We start from the raw sequence: 10,000 nt of genomic DNA, 5'->3' as shown, positions 1-10,000 counted from the left end.
TGCATCTCTGACTCAATTTCCAGACTTTTCTAAATTTTCTTTATAAGATTTGTAGTCTTCCTCTGTACCTACTCTCCTGAGTATATCTTCCCAATTGAGTTCTTGTCTTTAAGTACCATTTTTTTTTTTTTTTTTTTTTTTTTTTTGTCTCCTTTGTATGTTGGTACAATATTTGCATTTTTCCAATCTTGTGGTACTTTTCCTTCTTTGAGTGAGAAGTCAATAATCTTGTGTATTATGTCAGTTAGTTCGCCCGTGTGACTTTCTGACGTCAAGTTTTTTTTATTTGGTCACTTATTTCTTTCTGTGTCACCATTGTTTCTCTCACTTCTACAAGGGCTTCTGCCCCTCTGCAGGCGATGGTGTTGTCATGAGAAGGGGTTGGTGTCCTTCACTTGGCGGTGCTGAGCCCTCTCGTCATCTGAGAGGTGTTCGACGTCCCACGACCAGCAGAAACTGGTAACCTGTAAAAAACAACAACAGCAGAATCTTGTCCCAGAGGGGGGGGGGTTAGCTGTCATGCAACCGAGAAGGGTGCGAAGGAAGTATATTGATGTTTTCACAAATGGGGAATGTGTGCACAACTGAAAAGGGAAAGAAAAAAAAAGTATGGACATGACAGGTTCCAACTTACGTGGATGTGGTACACGGAGAGGTCACAGGGCTGTGTCTAAACCAAATGTCTTCCGTCAACCTGGTGCGTTTGCGGGCAAGTGCTGGTTCATCCTGTCGACGCGCTGCGGAGCTCTAACCGCTCCATGCCACAAGGGGTTTAGCTGCCTGCTACAGACTTATGCTTTGCAGAGCTGTAAAAATGAGCAGCGGCAGAAACTTTGCACAGAAGGGGGGGGTTACGAGTGGATCACACTCCTAAGAAATATGTACATACAACAAACATTATTTATATGAAATATTTCAGAACTAGGGGAAAAATATGCACCTGATCGCTGCCAAATGACGGCAGGTGTGAAGAGAAAGTCTCTACCATGATGATAGGTTGGAATCCTTCTCACGGGTGGTGTCACTCGGAGGGGTCAGACTCGCTACTCTGTAGTAGGTCTGTAACCTCTTGCTCATGTGTGGGGAAAGCTCGTCGTACGTTTTTATTCTCACACACAGAGATTGCCCTCGAGTTTGATCCGGTCCGTGTGGACACAGAACTCACGTCCCGATTTGATATGCTTGATGGCATAAATGACATCGCTCACCCTTCTGATTACTCTATAGGGGCCTTGGTATAATGGCTGCAGTTTTTTTGACACCCCCTGTCTAGGTTTTGTGGTTACGTACACTCTATCACCAAGGGCGAGCTGCTTTACTCTAGCCCTGGGCCGTTTCGTGTGCCTGTCAATAGTGGCAGCCTCTATGAACTTTTGGCACCTATCGAAACATGCATTTGCTAACGCCATTGTTTCGGCTGCAAGGTTTTCGGCGTTGTACTAAGGGGCACTTGGCCTGGTGAACTCAGTTATAGGTAGGACGGGGTCTCTGTGAAAAAGGAGGAAATGAGGGGAATCTCTGAGGACTCTATGGTACGCGGAATTGTACGCCAACACCGCCAGAGGAAGCATCTGGTCCCAGCCGGTTTGATTATCCTGTACTAGGGACCGTAATATCTTTATAATTGTACCATTTACCCTTTCAACTATGCCATTACTCGAGGGATGCATAGGGGTGATTTTGTGGTGGCTGATGTTTGCCATCGCCATCACCTCTTTGAACGTCTCGTTCATGAATTCACCACCGCCATCTGATATTACCTGCCTTGGAGCGCCATGTATGGCCAGGATGTGTTGTAGAAAGGCACGGGCTACTGTCAACGCTTCCTTTGAATTAATAGGTACAGCGACCAGGAAGCGGGTTAGTACATCGAATACGGTCAGGATGTACTTCGCACCAGTTAGCGTGGTGGTTAGTGGACCAATGAGGTCAACGTGCACTCTCTCAAATGGAGCTTTCACGTCAGGAAACTGTCTAAGTGGAGCTGGGAGGTCATAGGAAGGTTTACAAGTAATGCAGATTTTGCATTTTTTTATAAAAATCCTTCACATCCTCCGACATCTTAGGCCAGAATGCAAACTTCTGTAGGCGTTCCAGAGTAACTTGGATTCCGCCATGACCTGCCATCGGAAGGCAATGGGCGATACGTAACGCTGCCGCCTTTGCTCCATCAGGACATACCAGGCGAAGCTCTTCCAACTGGTATGCATTCCTACGCGCATGATATAGGAGTCCGTCGGGGAGGAGTCGGAACTCCCCGATTGGCACTCTTAGGCGCGGGATCTTTGGCACTTCTGACGTCACTCCTTTGAGGTACTGTTTTACTCGACCCCAATCAGGGTGTGCATCCTGATCCTTTCGGATCTCAACCTGGTTCCAAGTGATGGTATCCTCATCAGTATTTGTGCATGAGTTCCCTCGGCCACCCGTGGTTACGGCCGAAACTATGAAATCATCTATAGGGTGGTCAGCCCCCCGTATCCGAGAGAGCGCGTCCGCAACAATGTTCAATCTCCCGGGTATGTAATCGACCTGGATGTCGAAGTCGGCGATGGCCATCTGCCACCGGAGGATCCGAGTGTTTGTGCCCTTAACAGTGAAGAGCCAGACCAATGGCCTGTGATCACTCATCAACCGGACAGGATAGCCCATGATTAGTGGGCGGTTAACCGTGAGACCGTACACTGCCGCTAACGCTTCTCTCTCCACGGTGCTGTACCGTCTCTCATGCGTGTTCAGCGTGCGACTGAAGTACGAGAGTGGACGTCTCGCACCTCCTTCGCCCTCTTGCTGAAGCACGCCCCCGATAGCCGAGGCACTAGCATCGGTGGTGAGTAAGAACGGTTTGGAAAAGTTGGGGTATGGAAGGACCACCGTTGATGACAAATGATGCTTGAGGGACTCGAACACATGCAACTGAGGAGGTGTCCACGCACCAAGCACCAAGCGACGTCACCCTTTGTCATATCTACCAGGGGCAACGAAATGGCCGCGAAGTGCGGGATATATTTACGGTAATATCCCGCCAATCCCAAAAAGGAAAGCAACTCTTTCCGACGCGTTGGCCGGGGGAAAGCTTTGATGGCTTGGACTTTCTCTGGCTGGGGCTTTATCCCTTCCTGGGATATTACATGACCTAGGTAAGCGACCTCCTTCTGGAAGAAATGACATTTCTCCAGCCTCAATGAGAGGTCTGACTCTTGCAACCTCCTCAGGACATCCTCAAGATTCTTGAGGTGGTCGACCCAGGACGTACCCAGAACAATTATATCGTCCATGTACACCATCGCACTGACCCCTAACAGCCCCGTTAGTACCTGGTTCATCACCCTTTGAAAACAGGATGGAGCGTCTTTCAGCCCGAAGGGGAGAGACGTGAACTCGTAATGCCCTTCGGGAGTCGAGAATGCCGTTTTCTCGCAGCTGCTTTCCATCAGTGGGACCTGGAGATAGCCCTGCTTTAAGTCAAGCAGAGAGAAGATGACGCTGGAGCCGAGACTGCGCAGCATTGAATCGATATGGGGGAGAGGGAACCTATCATCAACCACGTGTCTATTTAGAGCACGAAAATCAAGACAAAGACGAAGGGTTTTGTCCTTCTTCACAACCGGAACATTTGGAGCATTGTAAGGAGAACGAGATGGGCGAATGATCCCCTTACTGAGCATATCCCCAATGAGGTCTCTAATCTCACCTCTATATTTCTAAGGGAAGGGATAAGATTTGCGGTAGACTGGCGGTCCAAATATCCAAATCTCGTGTAGGAAGTGAGGCGTCACGGTAAGTGGATCCCCCGGTAAGGCAAAAACATCGGCATATTTGACCACTAAAGAGGTCAGTGCTATACTTTCCCTGCCATGCCTATTAGGGAAAATTTTCCCTACTTCCAATCGTAACTTGTGTACGCGAGAGCCATCCACTACGTTAGACGCCTGGACCATTCCCACCGAGACGTTAGTTCCACCGTCTATTAGCGCAATCTCCCCTAAGAGGGAAATGTCTCCGACCACCTGGTCCTTACAAACCTCATGGGTGTCCGGGCCCAAGTTCAGGAATGGAACTTTACACCATGCCTTGCCATCTTCCATCCTGATCAGCTCTACTACTCCCTGGCCTAGCAGGCTGGCGCCTTCGGCATATGGGCGTGCTGTAAACAGCGCCGAGAAAGCCTGACCTGCGGGAGCGAGCTCGTTTGCCCTCTCGAGCATCAATCCTACGGTTTCCCCTGAGAACCCAGGCACCCACTGATGTTCGATTGACTTAATCGGGAAAGTGGGAGTTTCACTTTCCCGCTGGAAACTATGACGCTCCTCGCACACGGCGATGAATGGCGGTGAGTGCTGAGCCGTCCCCGCAAGGATTACGGGAATATCCTTGCCCTTAACTTGGAATGTTAAAGGACTGAACGTCAACGTCACTTTGTGCGCCGCGAGGAAATCAAACCCTAAGATAATTTGTCCGGCAAACCTTCAGCAGGGATGATAAAAAAGGATTGTGGAACGAAAAACCAGCTAGATCAAAAGGAACATCTACCTTGCCAAGATTTGGCATCTCCGAGCCGTCGGCCACTATGATTCTAGTGGTACCGACCTGGGAGCCTTCCATGGCGGTAGGCAAAATGCTCTTATGGATAAGAGACACCGCCGCTCCCGTGTCCAAGAGAGCACAAATAGACCTACTAGCAAGTGGCTCTAACAAGGTAACTGCGACCATGGCTAAGCTGCCACTCGGCGTACGGGAGCTAGCTAAATCGACGTGAAAATTTTTCACTGCCAACTGCTGTTCAACCGTCACCTTGGATTGTGGACACTTCTGCGCTGGCCATTTTTTGACGAGCCACTCGCTGCGAGACCCCTCTGAGCCTCATGACCGACACTAAACTCAGTCTCCCTAATCCGCCCTGCACCCCCGCAAGACTTGCAACACGTGGTAGGTCGACCACGTGTTCTATAATAACACACATCAGTCGCGTGTCCTGCTTTCTTGCAATGGGTGCAGTATGGACGCCACCTATTGCGATTACCACGGCCCCGGGGACGCTTCCACGTATTCCTCTGTCCCCCATGTCTGTGAGTCGAGTGCATGGCTTCCTCGTGAGGGCGCGTTGCGATCTCTCGCTCATGGCGAGGGCGCACCTCCACCTCTTGCGAATAGCGAGAGGTGTATCTCTGACTCTCGCAGATTGCGAGGAGAGGAAGAGCCTGGGACTCTGTGTACAGTGGAAATGTTATGTGATTATGAAGTTGAGTGGGAAAAGACGTCTGTGGCCGGGTATTGGTGGGTCACGGCAGGTGCGGCTGGGTACAAAGCCATAGGGGAATCGGCACCGCCTGCGTAGACCGTCTTAACTGAACAAGGATGCCGATGGGCATAGTCAATGGCCGCATGGAGAATGGCAACAATGGACGCTTGCTGGTCTGAGGTGAGGGTGGTGCCGAATTGAGAGGGCATAGCCCGTTTAATGCGGGTTACCGCAGTAAGATTAGCCCACTCATCGCGCTCTGGGTGATACACCGTGTAGGCCGAGACCATGTCGGCCAGACGAAGCGCGAATGAAGTGAGTGTTTCGGCTGGATGCATAGTTGCTTCCGCCAAACGATCAGCTAAAGCGCCAGCCGACGCGGGCGCGTAGAAAAAAGTGCGGAACGCTAGTTTGAACGCGTTCCAATCATCAGGATGCCCACTTTTGGCTAACCGAGCGGCAATCGCGGCATCACCGGCAGTTTTCTGCTGAGTGACGGCTATTTTGTCTGCCTCCGGGATCTCGGAGGACCACCTTTCATCTAACAGGGCGAGCCATGATTGCACGTCCGTGCAAGCAGGCAGATTGGTAGTGGGATGATGGTTAATCCCCGAGGAAATAAATATTGGGACATCTGCAGCCGCCTGCAGTGCCCTCGCCTGGTGGCTGACGGGTACGCTCGTACGCCTCGACATGGCAATGAAATAACCGGCCTAGCTCTAGCTAGCACTCCTGTATGTGTACTGAGTATTTGGAGAGTGTGGACTTTGTAATTTGTATGTATGTTCACTGAGTAATAGGAATGGGTACGTGTACACGAGTTAGTCAAACTCTAACCACCGCTTGCCACCACTATGGTAAAGTGCCCGAATGGTTAGGTTAAATGACTAAAATACGTAGAATGTGTTGGCTCTTTATTTGTAGCACAGAATATGAAATGTGTATCGGAGGCTTAATGGGGGAGAGAACTAATCGGCACTGTGAATAGAATATCACACTTACTCTTTGTGTCCTGTAACCAGCACCCAGTTAGGCTCACGTCTGTCTAGAAGCGTAGTCAGAGAGAGGCTGACTATGTCCGGCCGCGGGCTACTCACCCTGCGGGTCAGACTAGCGCGTCATCCAATCAGTTGCTAGCATCTGGGTCACGTGATGACGCGCCGCAGAAACAATGGTCACGCTAGGTCGCGTGGGTCCCGTGGGTCGCGTCCCACGCCAAGTTAACGCGGGAGCACGTGACCCAACGCAAGACGCTTACCATAGAAATAGTCACGCGTTGCCTACTCATGCCACACTATTAGTATGTAGTCACACTTCCCAACTGGTGTCTTGTAATTCATTTTGTTCACGATTTCAGGCTCAGATGTGAATGTTAGGCCTAGCCTCGACGGTTCTTCATTGTTTCTATATATGGTTTGAATCCTACATGCGACTGTCATAAAAATTGTCAGATTAATGTCGCTGTTACTAACAAATTTTCCATATATATATATATATATATGTATATATATATATATATATATGTATGTATGTTTTCTATTAAAAATCACTGCATACTCTGCGTTGGTGATCTAAACTGAAATGTTTAGAGGCTGTTTTTATTAGAGATCATATGCCGTTAATAAATATTCAACAAAATATGTGCGGCACTTTAGAACTCTTCGGAGCATCCCGCGTCACCAACAGAACATGACGTGTGTTACCAATTGACCTCTCCTTTATGTATCTTTTTCTGTATTTTTCTGTATTTATATTCTTGTAAAAAGATTCTTCAATAAATTTACCAGGAGATGCCTAATGTATAGGCGAAACGTCGTTAAATGTTGATTTTTATTTACGAACATGGACTCGTTCGGAAATGTGATATTTTCTCTCCCTGCTTCAGAGAAGAAAATACTCAGGAAAATAGAAAGTCTTAAGAAGAAGATCACAAACGCAGAGTATGCAGTGATATTTAATAGAAAATGTATTAATGAAAACCTGCTCCCTAAGTTCACTAATATATGTATGTGTATATATATATATATATATATATATATATATATATATATATATATACATGTATATATATATATATGTATATATATATATGTATATATATATGTATATGTATATATATATATATATATATACGCAAAAGCTCGTTTTCTTATGTTTTAAAATCTCAATACATATAAACTATTCATTTCATCTCAATGACTCTGAAATACATGTTTTACTCAGTAACGGCCTTCGTAATAGTGTCGTTCCCATGAGAGACCTCTGTAGGGAGAGCGTCACACGTATTTTACTTACTTTTTTAATATCGGATGCCAGGTGGAACAATATATGACCCTAACCTTAACAAAAGAGCAAATGTAGAAGCCATCATATTTATGTCCCTCTTGAGTAGTCTGCCTAAAGAGAAATAAAATTAATGTTTTTTCCATGTCTAACATATTTTAATTGCAAATCGAAGTGATATTTACATATACACATTACAAAATTTCTATATTGTCATTTATATAGAGGGGTTTATTATTAATGAAATTACTTCGTTTTATAATCATATGAGTTATGAAGTATTGAAAAAATATAAGGACAACAGTGGGGTGCATGTTCTTTATATCCCTCACAATACAGAAACTTGTATAATGGTTTCCGATTAGAGATTTATCACTGGGTGAAGCTTTTTAGTAGCCAATGATAAATTTTGATAATTTGTCATAGATTTTGTCCTAGTTTATATAGTTATAGATTCTTCGAGTACAATTCTAATGTTTCCAAAGGGTAAATAAATCAATTAAATGAGAACATTAATTCTTGTTATGAAGTGTGTAGTAAGAGATATGACTATAATCCAGCATTTCTCATATTTCTTTGTATCCAGACAGCTGCCTTCCGTTCTTTCTCATCTTGAACTCGTAACAAAATGTTTTAGCAACAAATCATGGGAAGTGACAGAGCTTATCTCAGTTGATTAGAATAATTTTGTAAGATGATGTAACCTTTGAAAGTATTAACTGAAGTAGATTTCAACCAGTTGGTGAATGGAAAGATTTCTTTTTACTAAACAAAATCTCAGGGTGTTTATACATCAGTTATCAGATTGAGAAAAATCATGAAGCTATGTACAGTTACATCTGCAGGCAAAACTGGGAGTGAATCTTATTTCTAATGTTAGGTTTTAATGGTTATAGCCATTTCTAAAACACTCCTTTTTATTATATTAAGGAAAATATTAAGGGGTTTGTACATCAGTCATCAGATTGATAAAGACCGTGAAACATTCTCCAGTTACATTTGCAGGGAGGACAGAGACTAAATCTTAAAATAATTTGTAATGGGCATAGATTTTTTTTATTAAAAAGCTACCTATGACGCTTAGTTTCATTCTAAAATATTTATTTCTAACTATTTCTTAAACTTTCACAATTAACTCTCAAACGTTTTAATTTAAGTGCGTACACCTTTCGCCGGCCCTAGAATTTTTTTTCTCCAATTAGCAAATGAAATATTGTATGACTTATATATCATTGTAAGTATAGCCAAATTGCCAGTAAACTTATATGTTCTGTTATAAGAATTCTCTAAAGTAAAAAAGAAAAAAAATACAAGTACGGCCGTTAAGCTACTTGCTGCAAAGGGCATCGTTAGCAAAACAAAATTAAATGACAGAAACTAATGAACAGCCCACTTCGTAAAATACAGCAACAAGGTTATTCGAGATGATTTTTTTTATTAACAAAATAAAGCCTGGTATCACCTAGAATAAAATGAATATTTGTCTCAGAGTTCCTCAAACGCAAAGATATCAAATGAACAAGAACCAATTATATAAAACTAAAGATATGGAAGAGGAATCTGAACAGTTTATGACAGAGATACCGATAAAAATAGTGAGTGATATAAACAAATGAAGAGAAAGAAATCACAATATGTGTTCAAAAGGGAAAGAACATGAAAAAAACATTAAAAACAGAAAACGCAATGCAGAATGATGAATACAAAACCGAAACGAAGTGTTAAAAGTTAAGAAAAAATAGATAAGACAAAATATATTGTAAAATAAAATTGAATACGAAAAGAGCAACGACAACATTACAATCTAAAGAGAATAAAAAAAAAAGGAAAACTGAAAAAAAATCGCTTTTGTAACTTGGAAATATAGAAAAATAGATTGATTACTAGTATTTGTAGATATATTAGAGATAATATAGGAGTAGAGATTGAGAGGATGTATTAGCTAAAACAATAAAGATTAAAATCCTTTTGTCAATATCTAAAGTGAACCGAGGTAGGAGTTAATCAAAAAGCAGAGTGGCAAGCTGTTCGATTTTTTTTTTTTTTTTTTTTGCATGGTGAATAGGATATAAAACGATTTGTTGGAAATCCCGAAAGACTTTAACGTTTTTTTTTTATTCTGAATATAAAACTTCAAATAAAACAGGAAAATCAAAGAACAACCAATTTACGTCTATCTGGTAACGATGAAGAACGATTTTGCATTTCTGTCTTCATTTATAGGTAGCAGCCTTATAACGTGTCTACGTGTACGTGAGTATATAGGTATATATATATATATATATATATATATATATATATTATATATATATATATATATATATGTATGTGTGTGTGTGTGTGTATATGTATATATATACATATATATATATATGTATATATATATATATATATATATATACACACACATATATATATATATATATATATTTATATTTATATATATATATATTCATATATATATATTTATATATA

General features: G+C 42.9%; 1 pseudogene; it reads right to left on the bottom strand.

Moving 5' to 3' along the window:
• LOC143033525 (uncharacterized) overlaps nt 1-5,937 on the bottom strand; it is an 11,734-nt pseudogene extending 5,797 nt beyond the window's left edge.
• Between the last annotated feature and the right edge of the window lie 4,063 nt (nt 5,938-10,000).

The sequence above is a fragment of the Oratosquilla oratoria genome, chromosome 16 (assembly GCF_046742065.1).
Source record: "Oratosquilla oratoria isolate Oo_2021 chromosome 16, ASM4674206v1, whole genome shotgun sequence".
In the NCBI taxonomy this organism is placed as follows: domain Eukaryota; kingdom Metazoa; phylum Arthropoda; class Malacostraca; order Stomatopoda; family Squillidae; genus Oratosquilla; species Oratosquilla oratoria.
The sequence above is the reverse complement of the archived record's forward strand: the minus strand, read 5'-3'. Positions and strand labels throughout refer to the sequence as shown.